General features: G+C 39.5%; 1 long non-coding RNA gene across 9 annotated transcripts in view; it reads left to right on the top strand.

Moving 5' to 3' along the window:
* The window catches only part of LOC115574135 (uncharacterized), a 56,228-nt gene that overhangs the window by 11,643 nt on the left and 21,901 nt on the right, over positions 1-22,684 (top strand). For 8 of the 9 annotated variants that reach the window (XR_003982426.1, XR_003982427.1, XR_003982430.1 and 5 more), the window contains one exon: positions 95-203. This is a non-coding gene — a long non-coding RNA (uncharacterized LOC115574135). Of the gene's footprint in view, positions 1-91; positions 204-22,684 lie in introns of all 9 variants that reach the window. The other variant, XR_003982425.1, reaches the window with a different exon arrangement.

Genomic DNA, 22,684 nt, shown 5'->3' on the forward strand with positions numbered 1-22,684 from the left:
AGCTAAAAGTAGTCTTGTCTTCAGTTTCCTCTGGCAAGGAAGTTATGTATTCACCTATGTCTTTGTGTCTGTTTGTTTGCTGGTTCGTCAGCAGGATTACACAAAAACTACTGAATGGATTTCCATGAAACTTGGATTGGTCTTGACCCAGATTGGACCTCATTACTTCTGGTGCTGATCTGGATAAAGGGGCGGATCTTTGAGTGAGTGTGATTTGATGCATATCCTACATCTAGTGAGCTTAGATTTTACATTCACCCTTTAACTCTGGGTTCCACTAGCTGACCAGTCCCCCCAGATCTGTCAGACCTGCCCAGCTTGGACTAAGTAAATACATCTGTGATATATATTGGGCCAAGAACATTGTGCGACTTACAGTATAGACAATAATTGATGCAAGGCCAAGGAGCTTTTATCAAATTGACACCCATCATTGAAGGCTAATTATGTATGAAAATGTGTGATTTTCTGGCTTTAATTCACTTAATAGCTATTGAAATCTATTTTTCTTTAGCTTCATGCCAACTGGAAAATTCAATACAGCACATCTCCTTACAGTGTGAGGGTTATTTTGTAGAAAAACAACATACTTTGGGTGCTTCTGGGGATTAATTATTGCCCTGTTAGACTGTATTGGAAAGCAGTGCTCCCGGAGGGCTGAGATAAACAGCGCTTTACAGTGAAAAAACTGCACTTGATGAAATTGAAACCCGAAATTAATCAGCATGAAATCAAAAACTAGGAGAGGAAGAAAAGGATAAAAATAAATGGAAGGAGCAGCTGGGGTGTCTAATTTCAGCCCAGCATTTGTAGAAATTATGCCCAAGTTGGATGATGTGAGATACCAACATTAAGTGCCAGGTTTTAACATGTTCATTGATTAATCTTTTTATTAATTGTAACCATGTCTTTCATTGTAGTGTACTAACCTTAATCATACCTTACCATAGTTTTCCTTTCCCTGTCTGTAAATATGCTATAGTCGCAAAATGTGCTAGAATTTTAAAAACTTCAGTGTAGGACATAAAAAACATTCTGTGTAAAATTGCCAACAACCTTTTGTTTTGCTCCCTCCACTCATGGTTCTATCCTTAATCTACATGGTCAGTTCACAGCAGCTGTAAAGCAAATTGGAAAAAAGACCATAAAGTCATAAAAGACGATGATTACCAAAATAAAACTGACTTTTTGCACAGTTTCACATCAAATGACCCTGCTATGTTTGTTTTACTGACAGACATCCAACGAGTACATTTTAACACCAGGTAGAAATGGCTCTCTCTCAGTCCCCCCCCTACATGTCTCTGGAAAAGTGCCACAGGCAGGTGGGCTCACTGATGAGAGAAAAAAGAGAAATTCAATCTTAATCTTGGAGGTACAAATCCATGACAGCTGCTGATGGCAACCAGTAATACAGATCAGCTATGATTTGAATGATTCATGATACCTGCTGCAGAACATTGTTCCACCGGAGGCTGAATTTTAAAAGGGCATGGAAAAGATCTATGATTTTTATCGACCCGTAATCGGCAACCAAGACGTTACAACGTTGACAGGTCTCTGGCACAATTTAACATATCCAAGAAGAGGATTAAACACATTTTAAGTCACGGTTAATCAAATATTTGATATGCACATGTGACAGTGCAATATCAGGACTGTTTTGTTGATAGGATATTTGTACTTTTTACAGTTCCTTTTGAAGGAAGGATGGGTTTAATAACGGCATAAATCACCCTGTAATACAACTTTAAATTAGGATCTAAAATCACAGATGTTTTTGTTAATTTTATTTTCACCTCAACTTATATTTAAGTCGCTCTCACATCTGTCATTCAGCTGTTCAGATGCTGTACTGTTGCCTTTTAGTTCTGGTTATTTGGTTTGTGTTCACACCAACAGGAGTAAACATGAATTCATGTGGACTGACTCCATATGGTGACTCATTTATTTGGCAGTGTTGGCCTTAGTCCTCCTGCATCATCAGCGCAAATAAGCCTTAATCAAACTCTACAAAACTGCGCGAACGCTCGTCAACGTAAGTCCGGGGGGGGGGGCGGGGGAGACACGGACGGACGGTCATCAACTCCGTCAGCCGGGGAACGGACGGACGCGCATCGCCGTCAGCCGGGAGCTCCTAGCCGTCAACCGGGGGACGGACGCTCGTCACCGTCACGCGCGGAGTATAGCGCCGCTGAACTAGCGGTATAGCGGAGTAGCGCCACTGTTCCACCGTCTGGGGACAACCCTGCTTAGGCGGTAGGCAAAAACGCTTGGGCGCCGCGCCTAAGCCGTATAATGGCAGGGAAAACCCTGGTAGTTATTGTATTGTACCTCTTTCTTTAGCACTTGAAAGAGTCTTAACAACACTGCTTTTGAGCCACACACGTCATCCTCATAATGCAGAGGGCCAGTTGGTCTTTGTCAAATATCTCAGTGTTGAAAGCCCTCAGCTTTGTTTGGACATGCATGTAGTGTTTTCAAGATGCTCCATATTGCCCTAAAGGACCGGAAGGCACCATATGGAAGCTGTTTTTCATTGTCAATGTAAACCGTGTCACATAAGTGACCGTAAAATCCTTGACATCTGCAATGAATGTTACATGAACTGCAGCAGTTTGTGCAGTAGGTGGGGAAGAATGATTTAGAGATAGCTGCTTGAATTTCAGTACAGGTAGCAAAAGCAGCCATCCATAACTGAATAAGGATGTCTTCATGAAAGGTGGAAGCCGAACAAAATTTCCATTAAGAACAGAAAAGTGTTTTTTAAGGCAGATACATTAACCTTTTGGAGACATGTGACTTGTTCTGTTGATTGCTTTTATTGTCTGTGTCTGAAATCCATGTTTGGTTCATTTGCTCAGCATATTACAAGATAATTTTTCGGTATTTAAAATGCAGCTTATAGGTTCTCTGCACGTAGTTTTCATATTCAATTCCCTTCATTTCTGTTTCACTGGCTCCAATGTTAACATCATTAATGTGAATTCAATTCAAAATGAATGCAGCATATGAACTCATGCAGCGATCCACTGGAGTGTTTACAAAATACATATAAGATTAGACTGTGACCGTGAATATATTGAACACGAAACTGTTTCAGCATTTTCTAATTGACCAGCACCCAGTGTACCCCAAGGGCTGTTATTGACCCAGGCCAAGGACTCAGTGCTCTCTGCAGCCACTTATCCAGAGCAGTGCGCGAGCAATGAGTGCCACAGTGTGCTGGTGCTGATAAACTCTGCTAATCCACTCAGGGAGCCCAACACAGTGCAGGCTTCTGTTAGTGCTCAGAACCAGTGTGCCACTTTATCCATGTTCCTTCTAACAGCACCGATTGCGGAGCTCTTGGAGTAACAGGCAGGGATTTGTGATAACGTTCACTTTTTAAAATCTGTAACATGTTGGATTGTGCCCAACAATTAATAAATCTGTCACCGGAAATGTTCTGTGAAATTTAGGGCTGTCGCCAGTGGATATTCTGTAATGGTGACAAATTTTCTTTCTCAAGGCCCTGACACACAGGCTGACCTCAAGCAACACGCACCAACAAAGGGCACATCAATAAAGCAGCAGTTGAACACACAACAAAGCAGCCGACGGCCAGCTCACACACGCGTTCTGACATGCCATACACACTCACTTGCTGTAGGTAGCTGGAAATGAAAACAGCTGGGAGGATGAAGGCTCATTCATGTGCTCTTGCTTGAACTGTTTCCTGCTTTGTTTCGTCCACCTCAGTAAACTTTCAGAAATGATGAGCAATTACAGATTACCAACTAACTCACTAACTAATTTGACTGCAACATATGTTCAAAATGAGACTATGCTTGCTAGTTCCACTGACCTAATGCTATACTGGACATGGTAATTAACCTGAGATGCACCATAATCAAACCTGTTTGTCATTCTGCGTCATTTTATGCACATTTGTGACTGCGTTTGTAAAAAGATCATTGGATTTATCTGCTGAGTATTTATATTTGAGCTGCTGGGTGATTATATTGCACAATCCTGAACAAAATATGAGTTTGCTCTTTGGAAAAGTTGGCCAGGACTCTGCTGATGCAGCATTACCAAATCATCAGTATGTCATGGAAGCAATAGCAGCACTTTCAAAGAAACCAGATGAGCTGTGATTGGCTATGATCGATGTCGGTGCCTTTACGGACCCGCTGCTGCTGTGATACCGGTCCCCTCTAATCTCACCCCATTTCCAAGAGGGCGACAGGTCACATAGATACTAAAAGTGTCATCACGGCCTCTGCAAACTGCACACTTGACCACACTTAAAGCAGCATGTCTTGTTTCGCAAAAACAATAGCGCTTGGTGGTGTTTAAGTGGAAACTGAAAGGTTATAAGCTGTAGCCAAAGTGCACCTGGCTCTGCACGAGCTGCCTGGGCCACGTTATATGTATCCCCACCCAAGAAAAAGAGAGCACAGACCTCCATCCAGACCTCACTATATAAGTCAACCAGCAGGAAATGAGACAGCCTGAGGATATTGTGAACACAGATCAATCAGACTGACGCTGGTTTGGAGCAGTGGAAATACAAGCATCTGCACCTATCAAAGGCAGTGCTCTTTTACATCCCAGTTCATTTATGTTTGATTCAATTAAGTATAAATATAATATAAATGGTTGTGAGGCCAGCCAAAATTTAATCAGGCAAACATAATTAGCCCATTTGTATGCTTCCTGTATACCACAAGGACAGAAAAGATGACCACATAATGGAAGTGATCGTGTGACTGCATCCTCTGTCACCACTTACCAAAAAGCTAAGACAAAATTGCATGTAAATTGAATGATAGATACAAATGTTCTCTTTGGATTTTAAGATTGTATACAAGCATTACAAAGAATTTCTTTATGTCTTTGAATCTTTCTTTCCATATACTATCATCTATGATGCACTTTTTACACACATATTTGAAACCGATGTAACACTTCAATTTGTGAAATTGTTCTCCCAATTCCAGACAGCTTTGCACAATTTTTGAAAAATTGTTGTCTATTTGACTGCAATATCATTAAAAACTTGGACGTCTTCCACAGTGTCGCTCTCCGATCATTACATTCAAGGGAGATAAAGCACTGTTGACTCCTCACTCACAATTTTTCCTGTGGTTCTTTTATTGATTTATGTAGCTTGGGAGAGATGTGTTGTTTCAGCAGTGGGGGAAATACACTGCTGGAGAGACACCAGAAGAGGCTTTGATCACCTCCACAACACTGAAAGGTGGAAGGTCAATGGGGTGTTGGATTTTGCAGGTTACTAATTCCACAAGAACTGTTTTTTTTGTGTCACAGAAATTTAAGTGGGTCAAATGCTGAGTGTGTGACATGTGGTGCGGTTTAGTGTCCAGATATTTATTGTGGTCTTAGTCTTTCACTTACCTGTTCTCAGGTTAGGTCACACAGTCACTGAGAAAACGATGCACTGAAATACGAATAATTAGAAGGAAGCTCCAGCTTAGCTCATCCAATTTCAGCCTTATTAAAGAATATTAAATGCTAAGTTTATTTAGGCTGGTGCATTCTTTTTTTTTTCTTTCTATGAAGCAAAATACAGGTGTAGCAGTGATGTGTTTATACAAAGAACCGACTTGAGTGTTAGGTAAAGTAACAAGTATTACCTACATCGAGGATTTTGAGTTTCCAGCTGCGTCCTTTTGTTGGTTTGTTGGCTGGATTGTCAGCAGGATTGCATAAAAACTACTGAACAGATTTCAGCGAAACTTGAATGGAGGATGAGCCCCCACCCAGAATAGACCCCATTAACTTTAACTGGTGTGGATACAGATAAATGGAGGGATCCAGGATTTTTGTCTCACTTTTTTTTTAACACAGAGAGGGAACATTCAACATTTTTGTTCGTTTTAAAGGAATGATGTGTGGATATTGATGGAAAAAACAGGCATATTTAGGTGGGTGGCAACTATGATTTAGTGCAATTTGATGCAACGAAAGGGGACTGTCTGGCCTTGGTGGAGGTATGCACTCTACTGAGTGCCATTCTGGTTTATATTGTACCAAATCAAAACAAAAGGAGGGATAGGTAGGCAGTAAAAGACACAGAGATGCTCAGCAACAGTACTGAGCACCTGTGTACTGGTTACCCTTTCAATTTTAAAAAATACACAATTTAAGAGAAAGTGGGGAAGGCTCGGAGGATTCCTTTTCATCTTGAATTTAGATCCTATTTGCCAGCATGCTGCACTGCTGTGGAGAAATGAAGGCGAGGTGGGGTCCTGTTAGCTAATATCAATGTTCCGATGTTCAATAACAGTATTACTACCACCGTTGCCTGAAGCGTGGTGTATAAACAAAGGAAAATATTGCACTGCGTTTGACACAGATATGATATACTGTCCAAGTCAACAACATCACAAAGTATGGCCTTGAAAAATCCCTTTATAGTTGCAGCTTTGTATTGGATTTTCTCTGGTAATACAGATGTTCAAGTTGTGTCTACCTCACACACAGTATATGAGGACTTTGTGCCCATTGCTGGTGGTTTTAATTGGACTTCGTGCTTCAAAATTAACCAGTAGCTGTGCATATAATTACCTTGCATGTTTTGCCAAAACAGAAATGATGTATATATGCAGAGGAGTTAGGGCTGCACGATATTGGAAAAAACTGACATTGCGATTTTTTTTCACCCTGCAATATATATTGCGATATGAAAAAATACAGGAATTTTCATCAGATGACCTGAATAGTACTTTATGTTATGCTGCATTTCAAAATGATTAGCATTTATATGTCATATGAGCTCATTCATGCATGCTTGCGCCCTCCCAGAACTTCCATTCCCCGACTGGCTTACTTTCATTTTTAAAAATTACGTCCATCTAATTTTCGTTGGGCGTTGGGCGTTGGTAACAATTTATAGCGGGTCAGCTCGGGTGCGAAATGTAATTTGTGCTACTGTAGGAAAACGGGTCGGATGCAGTTGTAAGTATGGCGTGTACGGGCGGGTTTTCAAAATAAGACCTGTGCGGGACTCTGCTGTGTGGTACCGACGTAAATGGTCAAAAAAAATTAGTTGTGTTACCTCTCGCTGATTTTCTCTTGTTCGTTTCTCATTTTTAAATGTTGTTACCAGCGACTCACTCCATGTGCAGGGGCATGGTCTGCTTCGGCACACTGATTAAGAACTAACTTGATTGGTGGATGTGTGTTAGGTACCCTTGAAATTAGATTTTAGTTCATTTGCGTCCTACATCGCAGGCTCTGCGATGTGACTATTGCACACACGTACATCGCGATGGTGATGCTCTAACGATATATCGTGCAGCCCTAAGAGGAGTGGTAATAAAAGGGATTTCTCAGATGGAATAGAATGGCACCATTAGTAATGAAAGCTGGCACCTGGTGGTTTTGTTATACAGTCGCATAAATGTAAATTAATTGAAAGACGTACACACACAGCCTTGTTAGAAGTTATGCCTCATACTGTCTTTATTTTTAAGGACAAAACACATTTATCAGTCTTTCTGTGGTAACTGGTGTTAGCAAGCCTGCTGATTTTTAGCTGCAGTCCTTTGGCAAGATGCTCTAAAACAAACAAAAGTTAAGAAAAACAAAACACAAGACAGTAAGATGTCAGTGAAAGCAACACAAGACAGTGACCAAGAGATTGATACAAAAACACAATGACGGACATCAAAGATTCAGCACATGCAGCAAGGCAAAGCACATTTCAGCTGAACTAGATTTGTTGTGCTCTGCCTCTGTTAGAGGGTTTTATTAACTTCCACAAGTTGAACAGTGAAAAATGAGCTTTTAAACTGAAAAACCTTGTTTGACTTCATCATGCACACCCTGAATCCCACCCACTGGGAGAGGTTTAGTGCATGGTCCTGCTGTCTGACCCACTGATGGGGTCATTTGTTTGTTTGATGTGATGGTGTCAGTGTTACAGGCCCATGGCAACTTGGCTTGCTGTAGTCTATAAAGTAAATAGAAGGAATCAAAGGAGGACAGTAAAAAAACTCCAAAGAAAACAACACTTGGTGTTCATTCGCCACGGTCAAGCATAACAAATCTCAAATGGCAAAGTAAAACTCTTCAGTAGGCAGCACTCCTTAAAGTTTTGTTCACTTTTCTAGTGTTTTTTTTTTCCTCTGTGGTGTTTTTTTAAGTCTCCTGCAGTCTCCTAGACGCCTATTTTTGGCCCTGGTTTTTATCATCCTTTTTTTTCCTGTTTCCCTCTTTCCTTGCAAATATCCATGAAGTTAAGAATATTGTTAGAAAAGCGATAAGGGACCTTTAGGCAACAATTTACTCAATATAGCAAGTAAAAAACTAAGTCTGTTATACCATGTAAGTCACAGTTGGAGATTCACTTGCTGAGGTTGTTTGATTAAGGTTGGACACGTTGATCTTTTTTTCCCCCCCTTACGATTATGCTACGTTTGATCTTTTCCATACATCTACTGTACATGAAAATGATTTGAGGAGCCAAACTATCATAGAGGAATACTTGGATGAGTTAAATTTCATCGAGGGAAAAAGCAATTGACAGAGAATGTGTCACAACTGTACTTGAAAGACTGTTCTTATAGCAAAAGTATAAGTCATAAAACGTTTGTTAGCAGCTGCTGGAGAGCAAGGTTGCTCAAGGGCCGTTGTTGTGGCTTTTTTATAACCCCAGTAAACTGGTTCCTTATGAGTTTATTGTTTAAATTGTTGGTTTCAAGTCCTTTTCAATACAGCAAGAGGTTCTATTATTAAAATATGGTCTCATTTAGAGTAAAATATATGAGAAAGCAGGGTATGCTTTAGGGCGTGGCATGTGATTGACAAGTCACTACCATGGCATGTCTAGTTGTCTCTTCAGCTCCACCATCTCATCCAAACATGGTCACCTGTAGCTCCAAATAACCAAGATGGTGTCAGCCATAGTGCCAAACTTTAAAACGATTGTCAACAAACCAGATTTTTTATTTTACGTATTTTCTTAAGAGGTATACAAAAAGAATAAACTTAGAAAATAACACGATACATTTAAATAATCTTGCTTTTTAAATCCATTTGATTATCGTTGTGTAAAAGCTCCATCTTTCCAACTAATTTCTGTCTATAATTACACCATTAAAAACCTATTTTCTTAAAGAAATAATATGTAAAACAAAAACACGACTCTCCTTTTGCTATGGATGATTTAGTTATTTACCTACATTATCCCAAATCGTTCCAACAATGTCAAAACCCAGAGAAATCTGTCATTGTACGCATTCGCCTCTTATTTGGTCACCTATCGCAGTAACACCAGGCGATTCCTCAACAAGTAAGGAAGGAAGTTGGCACCCATTAGCCCACATAATCCATGCGTCAACATCAAACTACATTTTTTTGTCCATTGTTTTGAGGGACCCCTATAGACCCCAGAAATTACATACTGTGCAGTCAAAGCTGTTGAAAAATCTGCAAGTTTCAAGGATGTTCTAGAAATTTGTGGATGTCACCTCAGAAAATGCTTTAAACAAATTGATTGAGGTTAGATAAAAGTAATAATTTATAATCAGTTCTAAAACTCCAACAAGGAGCAGGACAGGAAACGTTTGCAGGTCAGCTCATTCCCACCTGTATACGCTGCTTCCTTCTGTGCCTCTCTGGTAGGGTAATAGGGGGAGGTCAGCAAGAGGAAAGTGAGAATAGAGACCCCAGCTGTGCCCTCATCCAGGCAGGGACTCTTAATCAATACCAGGCAGCAGAAAGAGCCATGTTGAGAACAGCGCGGGTCAAGGTCACAAATATCAAGCCGGTCTGGAGTGCTAAATTGAATGTTGGGATTCCAGAGGGTCTTTGAGTGCTGACCTATCTGAATGAAGAAGAACAGAAAGAATCTTTTTTATTCCTCCCCTATGGCTCAATAAGAATTTACTTTGGGTTTCAGCAAAAATAAGTTATTAAAGAAGTTTTGGACTTTTACCTTTTACTCTCAACGCGGCAGCATTTGGTTTGTCTCAGAAGTTACATGTGATGGGAAAGAGCAGACATAAAGAAAAATAATCACACTTCCTTCATTCTGACTTGATGTCAGTTTTTCAAACATTCACACTCCCTCTGCTAGCTGCCATTGGCATTCATATCACACTGGTGCCAAACGCACTCAAGATAGCTCGAGGGAATCAGGCTGTCCTTCAGGCTCTCGTCAGTCTGCCTAAATAATGGGATTTCCACACATTACATACAAACTCAGTGGGCGCTAATGTGGGAGAATAATATTTTCCAGGAAAAGGTGCACTCAAGTCCCAAATTGAATTTACAACGTTACATTGACTTTAAAAAGAGGCTGTGGCACGTGTAATGCCCAGGAAATAATGGCGTGCTTCACTGAGCAGCCGAGCACCGAGCAGAGGATTAAACGGTGGTGCCGCTCTGGATTCTGCCACACACTGGGCCAGGCCGAGCACAGTTCAAACATTAACACATGATTTTTAGCTGATCTGCTTACTGTAAATATGTTGTGGTCGAACACTTTAAGTGCTAATACCCAGAAGCACACTGGGTTTGGAATTTCTGCTGTTTTGGCTTCTTGCTCCTCATTTCCTTCGCGTTTCCTGTGCTCTCACCTTTGCACAAACACACACACACACACACACACCCTCACACAATCATTAGTGGCACAATGTTTGATGAAATTTGACAACGGCTGAGTTTGCTCAGTGATCGCATTAACACATGGACATTACCTGTCTACAAAGCTTTGCCTCAAGCATCACACAAATCATGTTGCATAAAATCTATCCATTGCATCCTAATGAGATCCATCATCAGTCAAGGTAGAAGGAAGTATTTGTCCAGGTTGTTCTGAATGTGCATCGAATCACCATAGATATTGCTTGAATCAACTCTGTGATAAAGCATTCCCACGTGAATATGTCTCGATGCAGCCTTTCCTGTGCATTGTTTTATGAGAATGGTCAGTGTCACTCATGCATCTTTCATGTCTTAATTTTGGATTCAAGCGCGGTTTTCTTGCTAGAATCACAAATGTTGTTACATATATATATATATATATATATATATATATATATATATATATATATATATATATATATATATATATATATATATATATATATATATGAGCAGATGGGCTGTGTTGTTTTTTTTTGTGGCACTGTGTCCAGACACCTCCACTTGCTCTTTGTTTGGGAAGAAAACCCCACTGAGGTGATTTAGTTTGTTTATTAGGTCTGTTGCCTTCCAAATTTAAAAGGCGAGGGAGACAACAGGAGGAAACAGGAGACAGACAGACATCCAGTTTGTCAACTAAAATATGGGCTACACTGGTCAGACAAAACTGTCAGAGAGAGACTTTATATCGATGATGTCAGTACATTTCTGCCTGCGTGTGTGTCTGTGAGAGTATCCTGAACTGCTGAGTGATCACTCTGTAGCCCATTACTGGACAATGAGACACCATCACTGGTGGTAATAGTTTTGACTCTGCTAAGAGTTACTGTGCATACTTTTCTGCACCAGTATATTTATTTAGTCATATGAGAAATTGGCCCTTCAAGAAATAATATGTGAGAGTTAAAAGGGTCCAAAACTGACTACTCCTTTTGAATATTTGCTGAGCTGTGTAGTTTATTCCAAATGTTTTCAACAATGTGCAAACCCAAAGAAATCCTATAAGTTTACTCAAGGTAATGGTGTGTTTCATTTGGACTTCCAAGGTAGGAAAAGTTTGGAGAATGAGGCGAAATTTACCGTGAATAAAACTTACCTCATCTGTGAGTATTTGTGCCTGAGTCATGCCACAAAGATTTTTATCAGCAATGAAGGTTGCATGTTTAATGGTGTATCCACCCCAAACAGAAGATTAATGTACATTAGCCATAAAAAAAACACCAATTCTAACCAATGAAACAACGCTGGCCTTGTTGTAGTTGACATTTTATGGGGATATTCATTCAGGATGTTTATTTTCTTACCTCACCCGTAGCTTTCAGGTCAAAGTGACCGTCAGCACAGAGGATGTGTCATTATGTAAAAGGAGGCCTGTATATAAATTTGATGATGACATTCGTGCTAATAGTAAATGTAGCTCCAACCTCAGGATACATTTTATAGCAGCCCTAGTGCTGTTGAGGCTCTCAAAAAATGATTAGTATGTTGTTAGTTGTTTGTCTGTCACACTGCTGTTTCCAAGGTCAGGAATGAACCTTCAAGCTCAACACAAGTATGTTGTTTGTTCCCCTCCAAGACTATTGTATGGGCTCTTGTCTAAATTGTAGCCTCTGTGAGCTGCTGCAAAGCACAGCTTTGACATTTAATCTTGTTCTTCTTTGGAATGTCTGATTTCATTCATCATTGTCAGGTATGTTAAGTGTTAATTTGTCTGTCAGTAGTAGTCAGCAGTTAGCATTTGGAAGCTACAACCATTGGGGCCATCAGTGAGAAGTCTAATCACCTTGTTTTGCTTTTTATTTGAGGCTTCAGCTGTGGCTCAACATAACACAGAAACAGTCTCGGTGAATCGCAGTCAGTGTTCCTCCCAAGGTTAAAAGCCTCCCTTTGGCCGCTGTAAAACCATCTTCAAGGATTGGACACGCATTTAATGGTATATGCGATGACCAAGTTGAAGCACTACAGCCATAAGCTTAATTGAAGGCATGATATACTGTCAAACTTCACATGTCAGCCTTGTCATGAGGAGTTGATTACCTGTTCTCAGGATATCATGCATGAATGAATATCTAATCCAGATGATCAAAGAGGTTTGGTGTCTTGCTGTCAGGTAGGGGTGGCCGGTATACTGTATACTGCTTTCATCACTGTCACCAGTGTCATGTTCTGCAATGACATGTATTTTGCAATAATTACCATCATAAGTATTTTAATATAATGAAAATAATGTGGCTGCAATAGCATACAGTAAAAAGGCTGAAGACGTGCTCATAGTTGCATCCAGTTACTTGATTCTCTTGCTGACCCCAACCTCAGTAGCGCCCCAATTTTTTTGTTGTTGCATACACATACCAAACTTCATCTACTCCCACCCTCTGAAGAATTGAGGACCCAGTGGATTAACTTTATTTTTGATGTAATAACAACATCTGGAAATCTCTCAAATGTTGGCATGAACCATTTTACTTCTCTGATTTTTCAACAGGGGTCCAGAAACGTATAAAGCAGGATTAGCTTCAAAACTCAAGCGAAAGATGAATCGTCACTTGAGTTCAAACTTGAAGTTTCGCCATTTTCCGTCTATTGTAGCACACCAGAGTATTTTGTAATAAGGGAAGGTCAAGAGTAATTGTGTGTGCGGTGTAGGAACATTTTTCACATTGCTCTTTGTAGAACGTATTCCTGCAAAGTAAGTTCAGTTGACACTGACATATATAAATGTAGTTGATAACATATTTTTTTTCTTTCTTAAGATATGTTCTCTTACATTGCCAATAGAGTTTGAGTGGGGTATCCCTTTAAAAATTGTAGTACCCTGCTATAACACTGTTGCCACAAAAAAAACAAACATAAATTATAGGTTATATCGCCCACCCCTCAAAGTTTTTCTTTCTGTCTGTCATTCTGCACAAAGAAACGTGTGTCAGAAGAAGCTTTTCTAAAACATGTTCCCTTCCCTTGCATTAACCTTGCACTGTGTTTTGTCAGTGTCCATTGGTGGCAGTTATACAATACATTTTCTAAACAGTATGGTCAACAAGCCCTTCTGTCTGTGTATACTGTTCTGGGTCAAGGGCTCAGTTCAGGACAATGCTGTCTTGCTCCTCTCACATTACTGTGCTTAGTTACAAAACAAGCTGATGGCATGGCTTTAGTCAGGGTCAAACACTGTCGTCCATCTCTTTATATCGAATTCCATGTTGACTGCAGAGAAGTATGATTTAGCTCTCATTATGCCTCAGTGCAGGTAGACAGTACATGTACATTTGAAGGCACCAGTCCAAAACTGTCAGGGACTCCTCATACCAGAAAGATGGACGTTGTGAGAAATTTGGCTTCACATTTCACAAGCTTTAGTATTTCTTTCTGTATAATGTAGAAGTGCTGATTGGTATGGCAAGAGTTAATAACTGGTGGTTTGGTTATTGTCAGGATTTTCTGTTTACATTCCCCACACTGGCAGATTATAGCCACTAATGGCTCCGGCTGGACGCTCTGTTCCTGAGAGCCACTTCTCTATTAGACTGATTATTGGGACTGAGGGTGCTGCCAGGCACTGGTGTGGTAAATGGCGTATCAGATCTGATTTGCTGTATTTGATTTCTTTGGAAAATCTTCCATTTTCTCAAACTAAAAATGTCTGAAGACGTCTTTCATGCTGAGCTGTTGACTGTTACAATAATTTAATCGAGTGGTTTCTATTCTGCTGTGTTATTTTACAGCTTTTAATGCCTCAGCATGAAAGCAGGAAATATGTAGGAAAGGAGGCACTTGTGGAGAGACGTGCATCCAGTGATAAAATAATTGTTTCAGTGATACCTCATTTGTCACTTATTAATTGATCAATAATGATAAACACTTCTTTATATTTTATTGCAAATAATAATTACATTTTTCAGTGTTTTATTTCTTGTTCTAAAGACGCTATTGTGTATTGGTAAACTTAATTTAAAGGCATACTACGCCTTTCTCCTTTTAACAGTTTTTTACAACATGGAATCTCTGGAACATGTTGATAATCGTTCCAGAATACAATATTTGTTTGGGACATAGCCACCCTGATATAATCGATGGCCCCCACACTTGCAATATGTGCAGTGGGCTACAGTACATTAGCTATGCAGTTACATATTAGCTAAGAGTCATTTCAAAATTGGCCATTTGTGAATTATGTTCCATTAAATTCTAATCCAATATTTTCCTCTTCGTGTTGGCACTGACATTTTTTCTTAAAGGGATATTCCGGTGTTAGTTTAATCCATGGTCTAACACAGCGTGAAACTGTGTTAGACTCCCTCTCGACACATAGTCCGGGGCATTAAAACTCCACTAGCTTAGCTGGATTTCTACTGAAAAGCTGACAAAACTTTACCACTCTTCTGCAGCAGCTACCTGTTGACGGGAAGTCCCGACGACTCGATTACCGAGTGCAGTAGAGTTCCGTGGCTCATGGATGAAAATGTATGTTTATGACTCCATGGAAAAGCAATCAAAGTTCATATGTGTCTTACCTGCCAGTTTATAACAGTTATTATCGCGAGCGGACAGGGAAAAGAACGGAATTGAGCATTTCTAACCGCACTCGGTAATCGTCACATAGGGACTTCCCCGACCCAGAAGCTGATTGAGGAGAGTTGAAAACTGTTTTTGGCTTCACAATAGAAATCTAGCTAAGCTAGCGGAGGTTAGATGCCCCAGACTATGTGCTGAGACCCTATTTGTACGGTTGCTGAAGTTTGGTGCTGTTCTGAGCATTATTTGTGGCTTTTTGGTGGCAGTTTATATTTGGATCCATTTACTGCAGTGTATTGTTGTCGTGCGGTCGTTTCTGAGGTTGATAAAACTCCGTGAATTAGCGGTCTGCTAACTTGATCTCTCGAGAGGGAGTCTAACACAGTTTCACGGTGTGTTAGACCATGCATTAAACTTACACCGGAATATCCCTTTAAGTGATTTTTACCCTCAAAATGCATTACAATGCGCAGATTTATACTATAGTCTTCAAAATGTTCTAGGGCTAGGACATATGTCCTCAGTAATTCATCTGCACCCTAAAAGTTATTTAATGTAACATTTTACAGAAGCGTCTGCATCAAATAACAGCACAGATGCTCTAATGAAAACCGGCATTGAAAAACGGCATGAATGCATCGTTTTAAAAAGAACTGCGACGAGTATTTGACTCCATACAAGGGTATATCTTTTGGCAGGAGTTGTTCAAATTCACGGCTGATTGGGGCTAAACCTGGCAAGGTTGCCGTACTTTGTTCGGTGTCATTTCTGTTTACCAATTTTGTTTTTTCATCGCTTTGAGCCCTAAGTTGGAGTCACAGAAAACGTTCCAATTATGCAAATAGGACACAAGCTTATTAGCCTTGAAGGGTATGAACTGGGTTTGTTTATAGAATGTCAAATACACAGACAATGCACTGGTAAAAGGACCATAAGCTTGTGGGCAATTATCTTTGAAAACAAAAATGACTCATTAAATCGGTTTTGAAATGTATTTATCAGGACCAATGTGTTTCAGAAAAGATTGGAGCTCTATGAAGTCACAGTTCAAATTCCCTCTCTGCATGTTCCACTATGGTTTAGAAATGCATTCAAATGGATGTGGAGGAGTGATGATGACAGGAAAGAGGCGAGTGAGGCCCACTCAAAGGAGATACCATTTCTGTGGAAATATTAGTGCCAAAGGTTATTCAGAGGTGGAGGAGTCTCTCCTGAAATTCTTTGGAGGTATGTAGTGCTGCCATTGCTTTTCAAAACTTCCAGTAGATGAGAGAGGCACAAGGTGAATAGTGGTGGAGGCTTTTCTCTGAAAAAACACAAACTATCTTAATACAATCTGAATGATCATAGAACACCAGGAATACTGAAAATGAAGGCAAAATATTGTGTGCATTAATTTAGAACTGAAAGATTTAGCCGATTGTGATAAATCAAAATTAATCTGCAGTTTGAATGATGAATGATAATTATTATACAGCTTCATAATGAATGTACTGCTTTTTGTTGTCTGATGTTGTAAGGAATTAATTATCTCTTGTTGGTTTGACAAAACAAGACATTTGGAGACAATAACTAATGGAAAGTTGAATTGCTTAATCAAGGAAGTGATCAGTGGATTAATCAACAGCTAAATGATAATGCAAAACTGTTTTAAACTCAACATGTCATAAATAGATAATTGGCTTGTATTCAGGAACAGAGATGCTGGAGTGAAAAGTTTGAATTTGAAATTTTCATACTGAACTATTGCTAAGTGCAACCACCTGCTGTCTTAAAGGTAAGAAGATGATTAATTCATCTAAAAGCTGCGGTGCTTTTGAAAATGGTGTGCAGTAATTTATCCGGAGCTCCGAAGCACAAAAGTATTCATGGCTTCTTCTGGCTTTGTGCATTTACATCTGTGAAGATCCCCAACTTCTTATCAGCAGTTCTTAGTCACACACTTTATGGAGGACTTTCAGGGAGCAGTCCGCAGCTCAGTGCAATTCCCTAATTCATTCTCATCACAGTAAGTGAAAGTGAGAGGACATTTAAGTCCCCTAAAGGGAAAGTCAATTAAGGAATCCCGGATGATTTATTGTCCGCTGCAAATTCATTTTATATTTCCCATCTGACACCAATTTTACAACTTATTTTAATTAAGCCTATAGGTTTTATCGTAAATGCTTCTGCAGCACTATGCGGACGTCTGTCTCACAGCCACCACTAAAGAAAGCTTATGACAAAGTAAAACACAGATTTATGATAATTGAACTGTGAACTGTAATCCATCAATCTCATCTCCCTCTGACAAAGGAAACATCTTGATCCTATCAACATATGTCTCAATCAATTGGGCAAATGAACTGTAAGTGAACAAAGTATGAAGCGCATCTAATTTAGACCAAATAAATACAGCTTTTGTATGCAAATAAATGCTACTCCTTCAAGAGAAGTTCCAGAAATAATTTTTCATATACTAATGAAAAATTTACTTTGATAGAGTAATTCATGGCAAATTATTGTCTCAGTTACAGGGTTTATGCTTAATGAGTAAAACTTTAAAATCTCCAGGTAACTATAGCAAAGCGGTGTGAAACAGTCGATGTGTCTTTGGGGCTGAAATAAAAAAATAATGGCATAAAATATTATTTAATTTGAATAGTGAATGTACAACACTGCCTGATGTGAGCACACATTGTACACTTCAGCAATTCGAGAAGAGACAAATTAGAGAAAGGAGGAAGCAGAGGCCAAGATGTCTTGACTTTACACCCTTGAACCTTTTTCTTGATCTGAAAAACAAACATCAAGACAAACAGTTCAAGGGTGTAAAGTCAAGACATGTTCATCTTTTCTCTAGTAGAAAAGTACCAGATGTACAGTGTGAAGTGTATTATGCTCAGCCTCAAACTTGTTTTGAAACTTCTAATAATCCTGATACGCTTACTCATTTGTGAGTGTGATATTATCAACATATCAAGTTCGTATTTCATGTACATGACCTGACCTTAATGACAAGAGGTGGAGGCGATGGCGGTGGAGTTATATGCCAAGCCAGTGACCACAGTTCAAGACTGTGTTTCAACATTTGTTAGCATGACACCACTTGATATTTTTAAGATGACCTCTGGTCAATTTCCAGCTGTGATTATGGTAACCAAAGCAGGTATTTTAACTAAAAACTTGATCTTCTCCTAACCCTAATCAAGTGGTGTTTTTTTTTTTTTTTTTTACTAAACCTAATCAGACCATGAGCAGAATGTTGAACAAGAAACGTGAAGTTGCAACATAAAGAAATGTAAAGTTTCAACCTATCCGTGGATGGCAGGAACATAATTTGCTAACATGAGTCTGGCAGTTGGATAGTTTACATCCAACCTTACTTAAGTTTGAACACCAAGAGATATTTTTTAAACAATACATCATGTAAAATTGTTGTCCACTAAAAAATGAATTACAAAAAAATGCAGAAACAACAAATTTTGTAGTTGGAGGTCAAATAATTGATGTATCAAACCTTAGAATGAAAATAGACCACGAGGCACCAATAACTGCTCTTTTAAAACAGATTAATCACAGTCTATCAAATGTCTCCATGCTCCTGTAGTGTGACAAATGGACCTATTAGGCGCTAATTAGGCCTAGATTAAGGTGATGGAAAGCAGTGACAGAGTGAAGGATGTACTTCCACTGTGAGGAGAAACAGGGAGCATGACTAATAATGTTTTTAGCCCTTAAGTCTTGCTCATGACTGACAGTTTCGATAGCCTCCAGTGTTCACCGTCAATAGAGATTTTTCCCAGAACCCCAGAAAGGTTATTCTCCCAGGGCTGAGAAATGAATTAAACTCAGAAAGAGCCCCCTAACAATGGAGAAGTCGTCCGAACAGTTGTTTCTCTCTGCTAGTATTTGTGTTTCACAAATGTAATAACTAAGCAGGCTTCTGGAGCCTCAGTATTATTTGTGTTGGGAGGCCTGAGGCAGTCCTCACACTGACAAATTGAGGCACGAGTGCACACTCTGTTTCAGTATTCTGTCGCCTCAGTGTGTTCTTGAAATTATGTAGGATATTTGCATTTATGTGTTATACTCAGCATTGCTTCCTGACTAGTTTCTGTTTTCCATTAACAACGTAGCAATAAGTATTTTTATTTATTGTGCCCAGAGGATGAATTCTATTGATGTTGGTGACAGCCGCACCATCATGTTGTTGATATTTTGGGTTTTAGTGAAATTTTCTAACAGACCTTTTACGGATTTTCATAAAATCTGTTTCAAACGTTCTTGGTTCCCAGAGGATAAATCTTAATGACTCTGGCGATCCTCTGATTCTTCCTCTAGAACCACTGTGAGACTGACAGTTGTGGTTTAACAGACGTGCCAACACTCCCCAGGAAACTCTTCATATATGTTATGTCTGTTAACACACTTGATACAGTTTCACCCACAACCCGACAACCCACAACCTGATTGAAGGAGTGTGTTTGCAGCTGCTCTCCTCACAAGCAGACAGCCCAGCTGCCATCATAGCTGTTGTCAGGGCAGGACGGTCATGCTAAAAAGTGATTATTTTGCCGCAATTATATACATCTTCATCTGCTTTTTCCTGGATGAAGCAGTCATAATGTGGAAGTAGACACAGCTTCATGTTTGTAGGACTGTTTTGACAACTAATGGACGGATTGCCATTGAGTCTGGCACAGACCTTCATGTTCCCACAAAGATGAACGGAAATTAAATGTGGTTATTGCAAATGCTGCTAACACATTTTACTAATATGGTGAACATGCTCATAATTTTATCAAATTATATAAACTGCCTGCTACACATCACCCTGTTTGTATAGTCATGTGAGTGTGTTAGCATGCTGATGGTAGCATTTAGCTCAAAGCACCTCTGTGCGAGCACAGCCTCACACAGCTGCTAACATGGCTGCAGACTAATCTTGTTTTCATAACCTAAATTATGTAAATAGCCCTCATTATGTGCTACTGAATGAGCTTGAATTTTTATTATCTTTACTTTGATTGGTGTTTAACTGTACCATGTTCCACTGTCTCCAGTTGTAATTGGAAAGACACGAGTATAGATAATAAGAATAAAAGCTAAATACTAAATAATTGAACAGAACATTTTGCTATAGGACACGTTTGACCTTTTTGCCCCTGTTTAAGTTTTGCTCCGACATGATGACTCTGAACTTTTTCGCAGTGTGACAAAATGGACTTTCCTATAAAAGTACCTGTGCCAAATGAGCCTATTTAGAAATATTTCTGCTGCTCAAGTGCTGCAGCTGTGCAGTGTGGTGAAGTGGCGCCCCTTCAATGAGTTTGCCTGCAGAAATTCATTATCTTGAAAGCAAGCGTGGCAAAGACCATGGGCAGGTGGTATGGGTGATTTCACATTTCTCCTGTGCCCTGTGAGTCAAGATGCCACTTTGTATTACCTCTCTGTAGCAGAAGAGCACACTGGTGTGGTCTGTCCAACTGTCAGTGCATCTCAAATGAGCTGCTGTTGATAGCCAGCTGATTAGATGAGGAGTTCTAAAGTCCACCGCAGTAATCAGTCTTCACTTTCTAACAACTATGCAGATTGGAACTTGGTATGAGACAGATTCATATATAAAGGGCGGAACAATTAATTGAAATATTATTGGAATTGCAATACTCAAATCTTAGGAGCTGCAATTTTTTGATGACGGTAAAATGTGTCACAACATTGTATTATTAATGAGGCACTGTGTCCTGGCCTACAAATCATGTTCTCCAGACTAGAGGGAATATAAAAACACAATCATATCATCTTAATTTTTATGTTTTTCAGTGAAGGATTAAATGCAAAACTTTCCATTCCCGATAAATCATTGCCTCTTAGTGTAATTGCAAAATCTGTCATATAATCACAATAGGAACCCTTTATATGGATATAGTTACTGTGAGTCATTGATCCGCTCACTCAGACCACAGAGAATGACACAACTGTGGTCAAGTATTTACCTCAGTAACATGTCTTCATTATCTGATGCTGTGTCACTTTTTCTAAATTCCACGTTTGTAGTACACTCATATCTATGTCAGGTTAGGGTCGAAGCAGAATCTCTAATGTAGCTGCGCCTGATAGACACGGTTCCTGTATCTCTGTTTCCCAAAGGCTCACATCCCTCTAACATAAGAAACTGTGTGTAACACTGCGATGAACCAGCTCACCAGAGTCACTGTAAACATGCAGTGTGTCTTGCTATATTTGGCTCTGCACATGATGGATCTCACAACACAGATGTTATCATAGATTTTATCACAGTTATCTTGAAAGCTGTTTCCTGAACAGCACGACAACACATTTGAGTGTACCTCAGGTGCACATAGCAAAGACGTGTAGACACAGTTCATCACAGGTGGGAATTTTTTAGCAGCCTTTCACCATCGCTTAGTCAACTCTGAGCCTCAAAGACACACAAACACACTCTGTGCCCTCTCTCCCGCTGATGCAGGGTTGGCACCATTAAAATCCACTTTGCTGTCCTGGACTCTTCTCCTTTCCATTGTTTACACTGGCGCAGCAGAGTGATTGTACTAATCAGATGTGGTATACACCCTCCAACACCAGGCGTATCTGCTGCTGAGGAGTCAGCGAAGAGATTAGAGGACGATACGTCCCAGCTCCCATCGCTATGAATGGGAATCCAATTTCATTTCAGATAAAATGCATTATTTATATTGTCTCTTTTACACAAACATCAATACAAGGTCTTTGCGTTTGCAGATAAATGTAAATGTTCAGTGGACTGCATTTGAATTTGTTCCCAGCTGATGTATCTTGTAGAAATCTGTGCCGTGGATGCAACAGTGATGACGATATTAATGCTTGTGAAACACTAAAATAACCAGCATGCAATATGCATGAGGCATCAAAGTTGGCTCAGACCAGCCAATATACCATTAAATTAATTTATGGATATGTGTTGTGTGTTATAGACATTTAAAAGAAGGATATTAAGGGTTTGTTTGTTTTTTTGTTTTTTTTTTAGCTATGTAGCAGTGTATTGAAAATCGTAGAAAAGCATGCAGCGCACAAGTCAGTGATAAAGAAGTAATGATGCGGGGGGGAAAGTAAATGAAAGAAAAGGAAAGCCACAATATGTGTATATGTTTCTAGTTATACTCGGCCAATTTAAACCTGGCCTCAAGCAGTGGAGATGGAGAATGGCAAGCACGGTTTCTCATTAGCTAGGTGTGTTTTCCGCTGTCAGTGGATATGTAAATAATGAACACTGTGGAGAAAATAATAAATGAAATGCAAAATAATAATAATCAGAGGTTGAAATTGAAATTTGCTCTTTTTCAGTATCATATCTCGGTCTGCCAGTGCACCATAGTGTAATATTCCAGACCAGAAATTAAATACATTTGGACTAGCCAAGGGTCACAATCTCGTTAACCGTGTCCTAGACCAGGATATCATTATTCTGCTACATTTCAGGAAAAAAACAGAATAAATGACGGTGTTTATGTCCAAGGACAAACAAAGTATT

The sequence above is a fragment of the Sparus aurata genome, chromosome 22 (genome assembly GCF_900880675.1).
Source record: "Sparus aurata chromosome 22, fSpaAur1.1, whole genome shotgun sequence".
Taxonomy (NCBI): domain Eukaryota; kingdom Metazoa; phylum Chordata; class Actinopteri; order Spariformes; family Sparidae; genus Sparus; species Sparus aurata.